At 36.0% G+C, this 16,025-nt stretch overlaps 1 long non-coding RNA gene across 1 annotated transcript; it reads right to left on the bottom strand.

Annotated features, from left to right (window-relative positions):
* Window positions 1-523: 523 nt before the first annotated feature.
* On the bottom strand, window positions 524-15,716 carry LOC139076698 (uncharacterized). Its single transcript, XR_011528585.1, has 4 exons — window positions 13,467-15,716; window positions 11,463-11,533; window positions 9,585-9,657; window positions 524-2,794 (listed from the first exon to the last, which is right to left on the bottom strand). It is a non-coding gene; the product is annotated as an uncharacterized lncRNA (long non-coding RNA).
* Window positions 15,717-16,025: the final 309 nt, after the last annotated feature.

The raw sequence follows: 16,025 nt of genomic DNA on the forward strand, positions 1-16,025 counted from the left end.
CCAATCAGTACATTCTAATCACTACAGTGATTGGTTTGAGGATAAGCATGTGCCCCAAGATGATCCAATCAAATTGCATCCCTTGAGTTTTTCAAGGATTTCGGAGGCTAAGATATAAAAAAGAAGCATGCAGTCTTGTGAGCTTCTGGAAGCCATCTTCATATCACAAAGCAAGAGTCTTAGGATGATGCCAACAGCATTAAAAACCAAGTGGAAGGTCAAAAAGAAGCTCATCCTTGGGAACCTCACTGAGTCTCAAAATCAAGCGTTATCTAAAGACGATGCTACATCAAGTCTTCTAGTTACATAAGTCAGAAAATTCCTTTTACTATTGAAGTCAATTTTGCCATGGTTATTTATTGTTACTTCCAACAACAATAACAATAAAACATGGTAGCATAAATTTGCCTATAAAATGGAGACTAGATAGTAATTCATCAGAGTGTAGTAATGGGAAACGTCTGTTAAGTGATATGGAATTTGTATGGGAAAAAAGGAGACAAAATCCTCAAATCTGATCAGAAGTAGAGTTTAATATTATAGCATTTTGACAACATATCATCTTTTACGCCACAATTGGTGCTCAACTATTTTTATATTAGCAAAAAGTATGTACGTGAAGCTTTTGTCCCAAGAAGCTTGGAGCTCCTTACAAGTGCCTCAGCAATCCTCCCCATAACGTCTCTCTACAGCAGTCAGGTTATAAGTAGTATTATTCATATTTTACATAGGCAGGAGCAATTTAAAATTCTTATAATCCCTTTTATCTAAAAAAGATAAAACTATTCAGCCTGAAAAGATTAAATACAACTTGGCAGTGAGACCTGTTGGTCCTGAGTTTCTTTAAAGTTCAATTCATCAAGCAACCAAATGCCTTTAAGTCCTTAGGCTCTTTTTTTAAGTGAGAAAAGCTGGTAAAGAAGAAATTATCCAATGCCCAATTTAATAAAATCTTTCTTGTGTGCTAACTTGAATTTATGTATTCCAATTACACTATTTTCAAATAATATCATCATCCTGTTGAGAAAATTAATATGTCATTTTGCATACAGAAAAATGACAAGTAATATGATGTCATCAAATAGAACAAAGTTTTGAAATATTATTTTACTTACGATATTAATAATAGTGAACGATTTCTTTATTATTGATTCATTTAAGTTTATCAACCATTCTAACCCTCAGTATTTCTTTGGCTAATAATGCATATTTTGAGAGGCCAGTTGTCAGAGTTAGAAACACAGTCTGTGGCAAGAAGGGATCTATGTTAACCGATTGAGACAATCCGCTTAATAACAGACTGACAATCACTGCTTTGCTCAGTCTGAGCAGATAGTTAGCATGACTCCCCATAGTAAGCTTCTGTGAGCTTTATTCTCATTTTGTAATATTAAACTTTGTGCATCATTGAGATTACCACTAGTAAACTCATGCTAGGCATATTATCATTATTGAGTGGGTATATCCTGTGTACACAGACAGCCACAAAATCTGGTGCTTTAAGTTAATGAGTTTAACTTTCAACCGTTGCATGATTGCTGTCCAAACAGTCAAGTGTGCTTTAAATATATTTTTAACACAAATGAGAAATGGTGTACCTTCCATAGACTATTCGAGAAACTAAATACAGGGGCTGGCCCAGTGGCGCAGCATTTAAGTTCGCACCTTCCATTTCTGCGGCCCGGGTTCACCAGTTCGGGTCCTGGGTGCAGACCTATGCACCACATCCCACATACAAAGTAGAGGAAGATGAGCATGGATGTTAGCTCAGGGCCAGTCTTCCTCAGCAAAAAGAGGGGGATTGGCAGCAGATGTTAGCTCAGGGCTAATCTTCCTCAAAAAAGAAAAAATAAACTAAATACATGTTTAATTTACTTGTTATAAAATCTCATTAAATGGAGTAATGATGAGTTTTTGTAAAGGTAAATTCTTACACAATCTTACTGGAAAATGTATCAATATTAACTTTTAAATGCTTCCTAGATTAATATATATTACTAGGAAATTCATTTTGGTGTGCTCATCTATCACTTTAAGCTACTAATGGAAATCTCCTGGCTACAAAAAGTCGCCTTAGATACTGCAGGTTCATGACTCAGAAATGTTAAATACTATTTCCAGTAATTTTTCTCCTGAAATTATAAGGTCTCCATAACTAAAGGTTTCTGTGATTTAAGTAAAAATCATATTCAGTTAAGAATGGTTTAATATAAAGTAAAAATTGGTATATTTGTTTTTTAACAATTATGAGCTGGTTTTAAAATTAAAATTTTCTAATGTACACCAGTTTCTTTCTAAATTGCTAAAAACGTTAATGCATTTATTTATACAGCAGCTTTTTTGGCAAAGGGGTTACATTAAATGGTATAAAAATCTAATTTCAGAAGTTAGTGCAGACAAATGATCAAATATTGAAAAGTACAATGTTATCCTAATCTTGATGACCCTTGGTTAGTGAATTACCTAAAAAATGAGACGTTTCTACATTTCAATTAATGATATTAACAGCATTCATCCTCAAAACTTACTCAAGATTTTTAATTTGAATTTGTCAGTGTTGAGAACACTGATTGGATACACCAAGTAAATTGTTTAACATGTAGTTCAGTTGAAACGCTCCTAAAGTTGACTTCAGAAAGGAATTTCACAGTTCTCTAATTACTGCCCCATGTGTGATATGCATGAGCACACACACAGAGCAATGTAATCTTGACGGAGCTTCTCCTCATATCTTTGATCATGAAGTCTACTGCTACAGTGAGATTCAGGTTTGGATAAGGATTTGAGGGAATACCTGAGTAGAAGATATAAAGTAAGGCTCAGATATAGAATATGATTTAAGGGTAAGTGAGAGGTGAGTTTCAATAAAATGGTTACAGTAAATTATGATATTTAAGGAAAGTAAATTGATGAATTTTAGAAAGCAATTCATTAGTTTTAAGCTCCAAATAAAGTTACATATTATTAACCCAGTCATTGCATTTTTGAGAATTGATTCTTAAGGAAAATATATAAAAACCATATGGGATGGGAGATCAAATGTATAAATGAAGATGCTCTTTGTGATGACCACATTTATACTGGCAGATGTTAGAAACAATCTAGAATTCTAATATATGCAATTAGCTTTCTTATTTCAGATATACCTTACTGATTAAAATTTTTTACATTTATTTATTCATTTAGCAAGCATTTATCGAGTGCCTTCTGCATTCCAGAAAATGTGCTAAGTATTGGAGATAGAGTGGTGAAAAATTATTCATGGTCCCTGTTTTGTTGTAATTAACTACATATCAGTCATCATCAATTATGATACTCTTGAGGCTGGACAAGTGCATTGAACAATGGTTATGAATTATTCAGTTGACTTTTAAAAAGATTATTTACATAGAAGTTGCAAATATAATGCGGAGTTTCTCATGCATGCTTCACCCATCCTTGGCATGACACTATTAACTGATCTAGGGATCTTATTCAGATTTTACTAGATTTTTGTGTGTGTATAGTTCCATACAATTTTATCACATATATAGATAGATCCATAACTACCACCACGATCAGGATATAGTAATATTCCCTCACTCCAAACAAAATTCCTTTTGCTATACTCATGTAGTCACACCTTTCCCGCAACCCTAACCCTTGACCACCACTGATCTGTTCCTTATCACCATAATTTTATGATTTCCAGAATGTTATAGAGGTGGAATTGCATAGCAAGTAATCTTTAGAAATTGGCTTTTTTCACGCCGTACAATGCCCTTGAGAGCCATCCAAGTTGTTGCATGTCCCAATAGTTTGTTCTTTTTTATTGCTGAGTAGTATTCTCTTGTACGAATGTATCAGAACTTGGTTACGCTTTCACCCAAAGAAGAATATTTAACAATTCACTTTTGATATTAGAATGACATATAAGTTATGTGTACATATTTTAAAATTATGGAGATACATGTGTTCCCTTAAAAGCCTCAGCTCCTAGCAAGATGACTAGATCCATTAAGTGATTAATAAATATTTATTGGTTGAATAGCTTTCCAGAAAAGAAAAATAGGAAAATTATATTAATTCATGTTGTGAAGTGGCATATTGTGACCACTGCCATAATTCTGTATTTATAAAGCTCTATTTTGAAAAGAGCATGGGCTGTGGAATTTAATATTTAAGCTCCCACCTCTACTACTTATTTGATATACCTCTTATATGTTTATGCTGCCTTTGACATTCTACTAATAATTTCCCCTACACTCTAGGTTATATTATCTCATTTAATTATCATAATTAAAAATTCCATGAATTATTATTCTTCCCATGTTCCAGATAAGAAAACTGAGGCTCAGCAAATAATGAAAAACTTAAATTAATAAAAAAAGAGACTAACTTCCTGACAGAAAAATGAAGAAAGAACATTAAGGGTATGCCTAATAATTACTTTTAAATATTTAATTTCCTAGTAAGGAAATACATACTTATTGAAAGATCAATATTACTTTTTAACTATCAAATTATCAAAGATTTTTTTTAAAGTGATAAATTCCAGAACTTGTGGGATCAAAAATTAGCAGAAAGTTATAGATGGCAATTAACTGTAAATATTTTCACTAAGATAACTTAATAAATCTGCTTCAAGTATTTTCTTAAAGAAATAATTATATGTGTATACACACGCATACGTATGTGTATACACATATACTCATTTACAAAAGTTTTTATGGTAAAGACAAAAACAATCAAAAGTTAGATGTAGGGTCCACCCCCGTGGTGCAGTGGTTAAGTTCACGCACTCTGCTTTGGTGGCCCAGGGTTCGCAGGTTCAGATCCCAGGCACAGCCCTACACACCAACCATCAAGCCATGCTATGGCGGCATCTCACATACAAAATAGAGGAAGGGTGCCACAGATGACAGCTCAGGGACTGTCTTCCTCAAGCACCAAAAAGAAGATAGGCAATAAACGTTAGCTCAGGGCTAACCCTCCTGACCAAAAAAAAAGAAAAAACAATTAGATGTAATTTAAACATATAATAAAAGAATAATTACATAAAGAAAGAAATAGCAATATTTATAAATACTAAACTGATGTTTTTCATGTATATGATTAGTGATGTCTATAACTTTTTTATATTTTCTATTTTACAATGTATTGTAATATGTACAATGATTATATATTTTAAAATAAGAATATGTGTAAAAAATATGTCCCTCCATTGTTAAGCCACTTTCTATACTTAAAAATCACTCCTCACTTATGTTTCATTTGACTTGCACAATAACCATTTAAGAATGCCATTATTGTTCCCATTCTGCTGACGGAACACTGAGATCTGAATTGCTGAAGTGATCTGCCACTATCTCACATACAGTGTATGTCAAATTTCATTCTAGCAATCATGTTTTCTTTCTCAGAGTGCAGTATTCTTCGTACTACATCGTGCTGACCACATATGAAGAATTATAGTTCATGTGTAATAAATACATTTCACCATATTTATTTCTTTAAAACTTACATTTGCATAAGTAGTAGTTTTAAGTACATAGACTTAAAATGATTCTAGCAACTTTTAAAATTATTCAGTACTTGACAAATGTAAACTGTGACAAATACATTTCCTATCAAAAGAAAGATTATCAAATAGCTAAACACTGACTGGAACACCACCATAGGTATTTCCAATATTCAGTTGCCATGAGAGCCATTGAATTTCCCTGTAATAGAAGCATAGCCCAGGGGTGCTATATTTAAAACTACATTGGCATTTCTATTAAAATCCCAGCTTTTCAAGGGTTTATGCCAGAGCTATAAAAATTCTATTTGATAGAAAAGCAGAAGTGACAGTCTCTGTGGAGATTGTTTTCTTCCCTTTTCATATAAAATCAGCCTACCTGTTTGTTTTCTTCCTGAAATCCAAACACTTTAACAGAACATGGATCTTGAATAAGTATTAAGCTGTTAAGGTACACCAGCTCTCTACTGATCGGAGAAAATGTGAGCTGGTCATATTGTCAGAAGCCTCGCCTATTCCAAATTCTGTTCTTATAAATCTGGAAAAGCTTTTTGTTAATAGTAATGGACTCCACCTCCAGAATATTTTGACTCACTGTGACATCAGTTTATACTGAGTAGGGAAATGAAAAGTTTGGTCTCCACGTTATCGAGAAAACCCTGTGATTTATATTTTATTTTTGGAAGGGCAACACCAGCCTATCGGCTATCACTGAAAAGCGTATGAATTTAAAAATTTAGTCTCTGTAATTCTTTTCCTATTACTCAATTAAATATACCTTTATTGAGCCCTAGAATTCTTTGCTTAGAATCACGTTATTACTGTAGGAGACAAAGAGAAGTCTTGCAGACGGCTGTGTCCTCTAACAATTGCATTGGGGAGGTAATAGAAACCCATGAAGCGGTGTGGTTCAAATACATAATTGCGGTCATTGTGAAATATTTTGCTAAGAATATAGAGGAAAAATCTTGTGCTGTTGAATACAATTTAACTAACTATTACCTTGTTTCCCAAGGACTTTCTGACTATAAACAATATGATGCAACCGTGTGCATAAGGAACATTAAGAAATTGGTAGAGAGTTACTGCTCAAACTGAGTCTCAGTTTTCTAAACTATAAGGTGAGAATTAGATGTGAGCAGTGTTTTTCAAGCTTAAAGGGAACTGGTACACCTCTTTTAGTGGTCCTGAAGTCAATTGAATGGGTCACAACAAGCACTGTTTTACAAAACAAAATAATATAGAATAGATAAAATAGAAATCTTAAAGTGCATCACATGGTAAGGATAAATGTTTTCTCATAAAAACTTTTTTTCAAAGTCGTGTTTGTGTGTATTTGTGCACGTACTCCACCACAAATATATCTCCTTTTGTAAGTCATAGGAAATAAAGTTTAGATTGGATAGACTAGTTTCATTCCATCTCTTAAGGTCTACCATTTTGTAAACTGTCTCAGATTTCACTAGGTTATAACAACACTATATCATATTAAGCATTAATCTCTATTGGCTTTAAACTTTCATCAGTTTAAGCAAGAAATTCATCCCTTCTGAAATCCCTGCTCTCCCCATCCGTTATTGTAGAGAATAGAAAGGTTAATAGTATCTCGCGTGTGTCATGACTTTTCTGGTATAATTTTTTCTACTCTGGCGTTCTTCTCTGGCATTGAGCTGCATTGCGCCTGAACTCATTGCCAGTCCTTGAAGTCTCTGCAAGTGCTGTATTTCATCCACAGTATCGTGTTGACCCTGAAACACCGAGGTTCATTCCTGGGGTCTCATAGTGCAGTTCATTTTCTGAATTCTTTCAACTTCTCACTTGAGTCTGCCTTTTTTATTTTTTTAAATCAGCGATCAAACCTTGTTCAACTGTCTGCCAGGGCAACAGATACTGTCTCATCATTTTTATATTCTGTCATTTTTCTTTCCTCTCCTTAAGTATTCCTGAAGAAACCCTGTGTCTTCCTCTAGCCACAAGATAACAGTCCTCTGTGTGGACCATTTGCCTGTTTGCTGTGGGCCTCCAAACTCCACCCTTCCTGGCTCTGCTCTATATTTCAGAAGTCTTGGGGTCAGCACATCATATTTCCCAGGTCCCTTTGACAGTTGGCTTTTTGATGAGTTCTTACCATTAGGAGGTCAAACAGAAGATCAGAAAGTGAGAGGAAAGGAGAAGCTTCCTACCTCTGGCTCCTTCAATCTGCTAGCTGTTGAAAACTGCTAGAGATTCAGAGAAGTTCTGTGATATTGGACCTCAGCAATCTGCTAAAAGCAGCTACCTGTTCAGGATCCGTCCTCAAAGAGCTTATACTTCTTTGGTGGATAAAACTACAAGAGTTTGCAACAGAATAGCAGCAGGACTTGAGTACAAGGACTTTTGCAGCTTTTGATCTTTGAGTATTATAATATACTCTTCTTACTTCTATGACACTACCCTTCCTTCCTTTTGCCCTTCACATCCTTCCAATACATGTATACCCAAGTCTCCACATTAAATTTCCTCTGGATTACTGGGGTTATTTGCATCCCTAACTGAACCCCGATTAATACAATCCTTTACGTGTTACATCCTTCAATGTAATTAGGGACTGAACAATACTTCCCAGAAGCATTTGGGTTCCAGCTCCGGTTTAATTATCAGAGGAAAATATTTGCCTTGGATTTACTAGGAGTTTTAGCAATTCATTTGTTCCCCAGTGGCACTTGAAGTAGATTAGTATGTTATTCAACAAAAATTCATTCCCCTATGACCTCTGCATAGGAAGTATATTTCTGTGGTCCGTAGAAGTTAGGCATAGACATGTGCTTCCTTTTGATCCATAGGATGTGATGTAAGTTACAGCATTAAAGTAATGAGCCCAGGCCTTATGGAAAATCACATACCTACCAGCCCCAAGGGGAGCTCCTGAATGCTACCAGAAGAAAATCATGCCCCAATTGGTTTCTACCCCTCTAGTCTGGGAACTCAGAGTGAACATGCGTGGATTGGGACCATCCCAACACACATGTGCACCTGTAGCATGAAGTTGTCAACTCACAGGCTTATTATCATGAGAATAAAAGCTGTCATTTGCCATTGAGATTCTGCAATTGGTCGTTAGGGAGACAAAGCTCCTAATGCCACAGATTTCTACCATGTTTTAGCTTTTCCTCCTTGTTGACTTCTCCCTAAATAATTGCTGACATAGATAATCTCTGTGATCTTTATCTGTGTAACTCTGACCTGACCATTCTGACCTGTTGTGACGTGCTGCATAACATCTGGTGATTTCACTTAAAGTCCTGAGAAAATGAAAACGTGATTAATTTTTCAGGACTTGCATAACACAAAAGCAACTAATGGGTTCAGCCAACACTTTAAAGGAATAATATTTCTCAAAAAAGATATTGTTATCTTTTATTCATTTAGTTACTCATTTATTTATCATTGTTTCAAGTATGGGGGATACAGCAGCAAATCAAATGAAGTTCCCTATTCTTATTCTAAAGGTGAAGACAGTCTCCAAAATACAAATAAATCTATAATATACTGCTATATGCTGTTTTAGGCAGGGTGATCAGTGAAAAATTTTGGTCTTCTGCTAGAGTTATAAACACTGGCAAAGGTTATGTCAGTGCTATTGTTAAAATATATATACAACTCAATTATTATGTTTATAACTTTATTCCAGAAAAAAAAATTCTTAGTTTCATTCAGCAATAATTTTATTAAATGAGTTTGTGTGCCTTACAGAACAGTTGAGGGTAAAAAAGAAAATTTGGCATTTATTAGAAAGTTAAAAAGGACATCTTTCAGAACCCAACAATAAGAAAAACACCCAGACATACCTAGTGATTGGAACTAGAAATTAGAAAATTATTCAAAGAGAGGCTTTCTCCATTTCTCTTTTTTCTGAAGCTATATCGTCTCTGCTTTGTGCTTTGCTTGGTGAATATCTGATTTATTCCTCTATCTGCAAAAATGACTTTCTCTAGTTGAACATGACCCAACATGGCCACTTTCGCCCCAAATTCATAGATTTTATGCACAGATAACTGATGACATTCCCCAATTCCAAATTCTTAGTAAAGGGAATCTTACTGACCTTGCCTAAGCTCAGAACTGCTCTCAGTCAGTGATTCTTAATGTGGTTCCTGGACTGGTAACAGCAGCATCACCTGAGAATGTGGTAAAAATGGAAATTCTCAGACCCAGCCTCAGACCTCACTGAATTAGAACCTCTGGGTGGTGATCAGAAATCCGTGTCTTTTCAAGCCTTTCTGGTAACCCTGATGCATGCTAAACTTTGAGAACCACTGTTCTAGGTTGTATTTCCAGTACTGATGAGATTATCTCCAGGTAGATTGCTTGTTTACCTAAAATAACTTGTTCATTTTTATGATCTGTTGGGTGGAGGGGGAAATGTGTGTTAAAAAAGAAATTTCTTTAAAGGAAAAAGGAAATATGGAACAGAGAAGAAATGGTTAACCTCCTATTAATTTCCTGAGATCCTTCTCATCTATTATTCCATTTTGCAAATTGATTATGCATAGGTTTCCTACCATCTAAGAATTGGGCTATTTTTATTGATAGAAATTACTTTCATTAAACATAGTGATGAGGATTATTTTGGGCTGGTTACTTTTAAAAACTGCACATGAGAAGGAGGCTCTGAGGAGTGGAATTTGCTTGCCCTTTGATGAGAGACATTTCCATCGTGGGGTGTCTCCCTCTTTGCACCAGGAGGAAGAGGGGATGACCTTATCTCTAGAAACTCTTAATGGGGACAGCAAGGACTTTAGTCTTGTTTATTGTGCTTGTCTGGTAACCTCATGTAGCTGACTCCCCCCACCACAAACATCCTCTGGGGATCATAGGACGTCTTGATTTAATCCAGTCTGATTCTTATCCAAAGTTATAAGACCACCCAATAACCAGACCCCACCTGCACTGATACCATTTTAATGGCTTTTTAACATCTCCTTTCCTTTATCTTGTAAAGACATAGCTCACATACCTATGACTTAAATTTAGCCCTACCCTCAACCCATGTTTTGCAGCAGCTCTTACTGCCCATGGGTCCTGTCCCCACGCTATTCCACATTATTCTCTAAATAAAAGAGCACTACTGTCAGACCTTGAGAGTCCAAGAAATCTTTCTTTCCACTCCTTGGCTCACTGAGCCCGCATCAATAGGAATTTACTTTTGGTATTTAAGCAAGTCATATGCTGGAACACACACAAAAAATGTGTGCTTTTTAACTTTTTTCAGAGGGATCAATTCCAAAGACATAGAAAAATTTTATTTATATGGCTCCTCATAAAAAGCAGAATATTTGAATTTTTTCTATATAAGTTTTGGATTTGAGAATAGTATAAATATAGTTTTTAGAGCAGTTTGATGGATAAATAGCTCCATGGAAATCCCAACACAATATAGTTCATAAATTTGGATAAAACTATTTGACATTCATAAAGTCTTTTGCCTGTCATCCTTACATGAATGTTAGTATTAAATTCATAGAGGCAGCAAGGAGACTTAAAAGTATTATTTGTTCAGAATGTTTTCCAGTAACAGTATGAATAGAGGCCTTGGTATTTGGGTACATCACAATAGAAGGAGAGGAGAAAATTCTGGTGACTCAATAACCACTATTTACTCTGAAGAAGTAGGAATCAAAGAAAATCCTCACCAGCAGAATACTGTTGCAGGAACTGAACAAAGAAAACTACAAGATATGCCCTTTGTCCTTCAAGAGATTACAATCTGAGAACATTTCTTTTGCTTTACAAAAACTGATTTAAGTGACCCAGGGCAGAGCAGAAGTAACACATACAGTTCCCAGGTAGTTAATATGTGAATGAAACAGAAATGGGAGAGACAGGATTCACTTTATAACAATAGAAATGGAAACCTTCTAAGGGTAGAAAGAACTGATCTTTTCACCTCTGTTAAATACTTATAAGGCATGAAATAACTTACTTGCTTTCTGTTCAAACCTTTTCCCTGCAGTTCACTTCCTTTGCTTCTCTGTCTTCTTTCTCAACTAACAGCTGTTAAAAGAAATCATAGGAAGTAAGAAAAAAAATACATTTTTTTCTGGGAATAATAGATGCAAATAAAATATGTTTTTGAAACAAATTTCATGTTGAAGACAACATAGAAGAATGTTCCTATGGTGAAGCAGGGAGAAAACTAAAACAAGACCTGGATGTTATCTTAATGATGGCATCAAGGTGCGTAAAGAAAAGAGTGAGAATTAGAAGATGCTTGAAAAACTGAAAATTGAAATAGAAACAAGAGTGTGAAGACAGAAAAAGGAGAGCTGCCAGGATCTTGTCAAGATGGTGGCATAGGTAGATTCTGAACTCAGCTCCTCTCATGAACGCAACCAAGTTACAAGTATTCTTGGAAAAATTACCCCTGAGAGAGAACTGAAAACTGTACAAAAATAATCACCACAACTAGGGATAGCCCTGACTGAAGCAGAAGAGGCAGAAATTCCTCCTGGAGAGGAAAAACCACCTTTGTGAGCTGCAGAGTTTCACTACCAGCTGGCAGGGAGCAAACTTAAGGTACACACCTTTCCCTGAACAATCAGGGTACCTTAATGGGGGAGCATTACTGCTGTAAGCATACTTCAGACTCAACACAACTGAGATGAATGTCAAAATATTTGCCTTCACAAGCTATTAACTGCAACAGGGAACATCCCCAGAAAAGCTATTGGACACAAGAAGAAAAACCTACCTCTTAAAGAGCCCATGCACAAATTCACCCATCTCAGAAAGCAAGCTAAAATCACCAGAAAGAAAGGAACACAGTACTTTGATGAAAAGAGACTCACCTGTTAGCCGCTGGGTGCATTTTGGTGACACGTGAGACCTCTCCAGGGACTGAAACATTGGTGGAAGCCATTGTTGTGACCTGGTACAAGTCTGCTGACACAGACACTGGCAGACTCCATTGGAGTTCTTCCCCTGGCCTGTTAGCCCAGGGATCTGCCACATGCACTAGAGCACTGATTTAATCCAGCTCAGCCAGGGCAGGTAGCACACCCTAGGGACTGGCCCCACCCAACAGCAAGTCCTCAGGCTTCTTGTCAGCTTTCATAGACTGAGTGCCTTGACCTTGTGCGGGTAGGTGAGTTTGTCTGCCTCTATGCAGCAGAGCCTGTGTGAGGAGCAGGTGGAGTGTGGAGAGTGTTGCTGGAGAGTTTTTGGACCTCTGCAGTGGGGCAACTGGTTACAATCCAGGGGACTGTGACATGTGCACCAGCCAGGACTGTGTTGATGGTGTGTGTGAACAGGTGGGAGGTGGGTTTATCAGTGGCAGAAGACATGAACTTCTCAAACAGCCTTATAGGGAACCAGGCCTGCCTTCCAAAGCCTGAAACAACTGGGTTCTCCTATGTCTGGGGAAGTCCCCATTCAGCTGTAATCCTGAGAAAGTTGACAACAGCCTTGTAGGCCTGAGGCCTATAGCAATTGTAAACCCCTGAGCCTAACAACCAGCCACACTGGGCTCCTGCTCACTTAACAGAAAACTGCAACAGTAGTGCACTATTAGACTTTGCCACAAACTGCTCTGGGACTCCCCAAACCCCATTTACAAACAGCCAGTCTGGGGGAAAGTCTAGAGCCCCTGAGCATCTGCAGTATGAGCAACCCTGTGGCAGCAAAAGGACACACATAGCCCACACAGAGGTCATTCCTGGAACATTAAGACTAGTGGCGAGAGGGAAGCACATTGCTGGGCCTCAAAAGGCATCTCTTAAATAAGGTCGCTTCTCTAAGATCAGGAGACAAAGCTGACCCACCTAATACATAGATATAAGCACAGAGAAAGAGACAAAATGAAGAGGCAAAGGAATACATTCCAAGCAAGGGAACAGGAAAAAATCTCAGAAAAAAAACTAAGTGAAACAGAAATAAGCAATCTAGCTGACAAGAGTTCAACCAAAAAGTCATAATGATGCTCACCGACCTTGGGAGAAGACTTGATGAACACAGTGAGAACATCAACAAAGAACTGGAAAATATAAAAAAGAATCAATCAGAAATGAAGAATACAATACTGGAAATGAAAAATTCACTGAAGGGACTCATTAGCAGAGTAGATGATACGGAAGAATAGATCAGCGAGCTGGACAAAAGACTAGAGGAGATCACCCAAGCTGAACAGATAAGAGAAAAATGAATGAAAACAGTCTAAGGGAACTCTGAGACAATATCAAGCACATTAAAATTTGTATTATAGGTGTCCTAGAAGGAGGAGAGAGAGACAAAGGGGCAGAGAATCAGTTTGAAGAAATAATAGCTGAAAACATTCCTAACATAAGGAAGGAAACAGACATCCAAGTACAGGAAGCACAGAGAGCACCAAAGAAGATAAACCCAAAGAGGCCCACACCAAGACACATTATAATTTGAATGTCCAAAATTAAAGATAAAAAGAGAAGCTGCAAGAGAAAGGGAACAAGTGACATACAAAGGAAATCCCATAAAGCTATCACCTGACTTCTTAGTGGTACTTGAATATGCTTACTGTATTACTCTGTTTCGTCAATCACAAGACACTGGTGTTTTGCATTTTAACATCATTGCAACGAATATGTATTGAAATCAATAATGTCTCAAAACAGCCTAGTTGCAATTGTGGCATAGTTGCCATTGCCTGTGCATGGGCAACCATGAAAATGCCAGATAAAAACTTGCAGAAAAATGGCAGTGGCTTGTAGGAAAGACCAGAGATAATACTGGAACATTGTTTTAAACTCTTAGACACCACCAATAAAGACATCGACTGAGACGGTGCTTAGCAAAATTCTTGATATGGCGCTTAAAAGTAAGCTAGATCTTGATAATTGCAAATTTGTCTTAAGAGCCCATTGCTAATGAGTTTTAATTCTTCTGTCTAAGATTTTAAGAAATGCTGTATCATCAATGTTCTTGAGGGTGATATTAATGACTGAATTAAAAAATTCCCAGAAAACTTGTAGGCTGTATAAAATTTTCAGAAACAACTCAACCAATTTACTTTGATTATACTTTCCTTATATGAATGCATAAGATTGATAAAAGGTAAAACTATGTCTGCTTAAGTCTAAAAAAGCTCTTTCAGTCTAAAAGTATAAAATATGTGACAAGCCTTGAATTCTAGTTTAATTGGCAGCATCTTTTTTAGAGGTAAGAGTGCATCTTAGAGTCAATGGTACCTTAAAGTCAATGAAATACAGTATATGCTTTCAAGCAATGGCTTTTTATCAGAAGTAAGATCAACTTAGCTTTAGAAACTGTGATATTACAGAACATACATTAAAGGATAATCAAGAGTCTAGCTGTGACACTAACTTGCTGCGACATATAAGGTGGCAATGAAATTTTGCTTTATTTTACTGGTAGTTAATGCAAAAATGGAAACACTTGGTTAAGAAATAAATTGTCTGAAAGAGGTAATTGTGCAGATTTACTTAATCTTCCAAACACTTTTGCAGATTTTTTTGCGGGGGGGAGGTAACTTCGTATACACAAAACAACAATCCACATGGCACATAACGCTATAATAATCTTTTTAACAAAGATATGGCAATGCAGTGCAAAATAGTAACTTTCAAATTAAGTATTTATCAAAGCCCAAATATAGCATCAACTCTTAAGTCAGTGAAGTTATCTCTTTAGGGACCAGAGAAAATATGATCCTTTTGGAAAATCTACAAAATCAAATAAAATGTGTCCATTTGTTTCTTTGATGATAGAAAAATAAAATCATTATAGTTAAATAGAAACTGTGTCATGTTGTTTCTACCACATATAATTAGCATCCTAGTCAGTTTCTGTCACCTGTTTCTGCCTTATTGTGGTCTTAGCATGTATTATATAAGCATTTTATATGATTTCTTTATTTTTTATGGTCCTTCTCTCTCTCAAGAGCATAATCTCTATGAGAACAAAAGACTTGTCAGGCTTCTTTACTGCTATACCTTTGTCGCCTAGGAAATATCTGAGATATAGGGAATTTTCGATAAAAATTTGTGGAATGAATGAATAAATTAGGTGTTTGGAAATATCCTTGAGCAAAAATTCCAAGTACTATATACATGCAATATGTGGTTGAGAATAAGACAAAGAGTGGCATGAACTTTACCCTATGTTTTCAAAGACACATTTATATAGTATATGTATTTATTTGGGGACAAGTCCACTTATCTGTGATGTCCAAGGAGAGAGGTGCTTTCAATCCAAAGGATAAGGCAAGGGTTAAGAAAATCAAACTTGATCTTTCTTTTATTCTCTGGCTTCTCTTGTTTTCCATCACATCTTGACAGAGTTTAAGAGAAATTTTAATGTCATATATTCTATGACATGGAACAATTTGGTGATGGTTTTAAGAATTTTGAGAGTAATTTTTATATCATACTTACTGAAACTTAAATTACTCTGTTTTCTTTTGAATTGCTATGGTTATGCATTTCTATTATAAACTCTCAGAAAGAGAGTTTTTTAATGCTTTGCATTTCTGCCTCTTGCTTTAATTTGGAATATA

Source organism: Equus przewalskii, chromosome 17, assembly GCF_037783145.1.
Source record: "Equus przewalskii isolate Varuska chromosome 17, EquPr2, whole genome shotgun sequence".
NCBI lineage: Eukaryota > Metazoa > Chordata > Mammalia > Perissodactyla > Equidae > Equus > Equus przewalskii.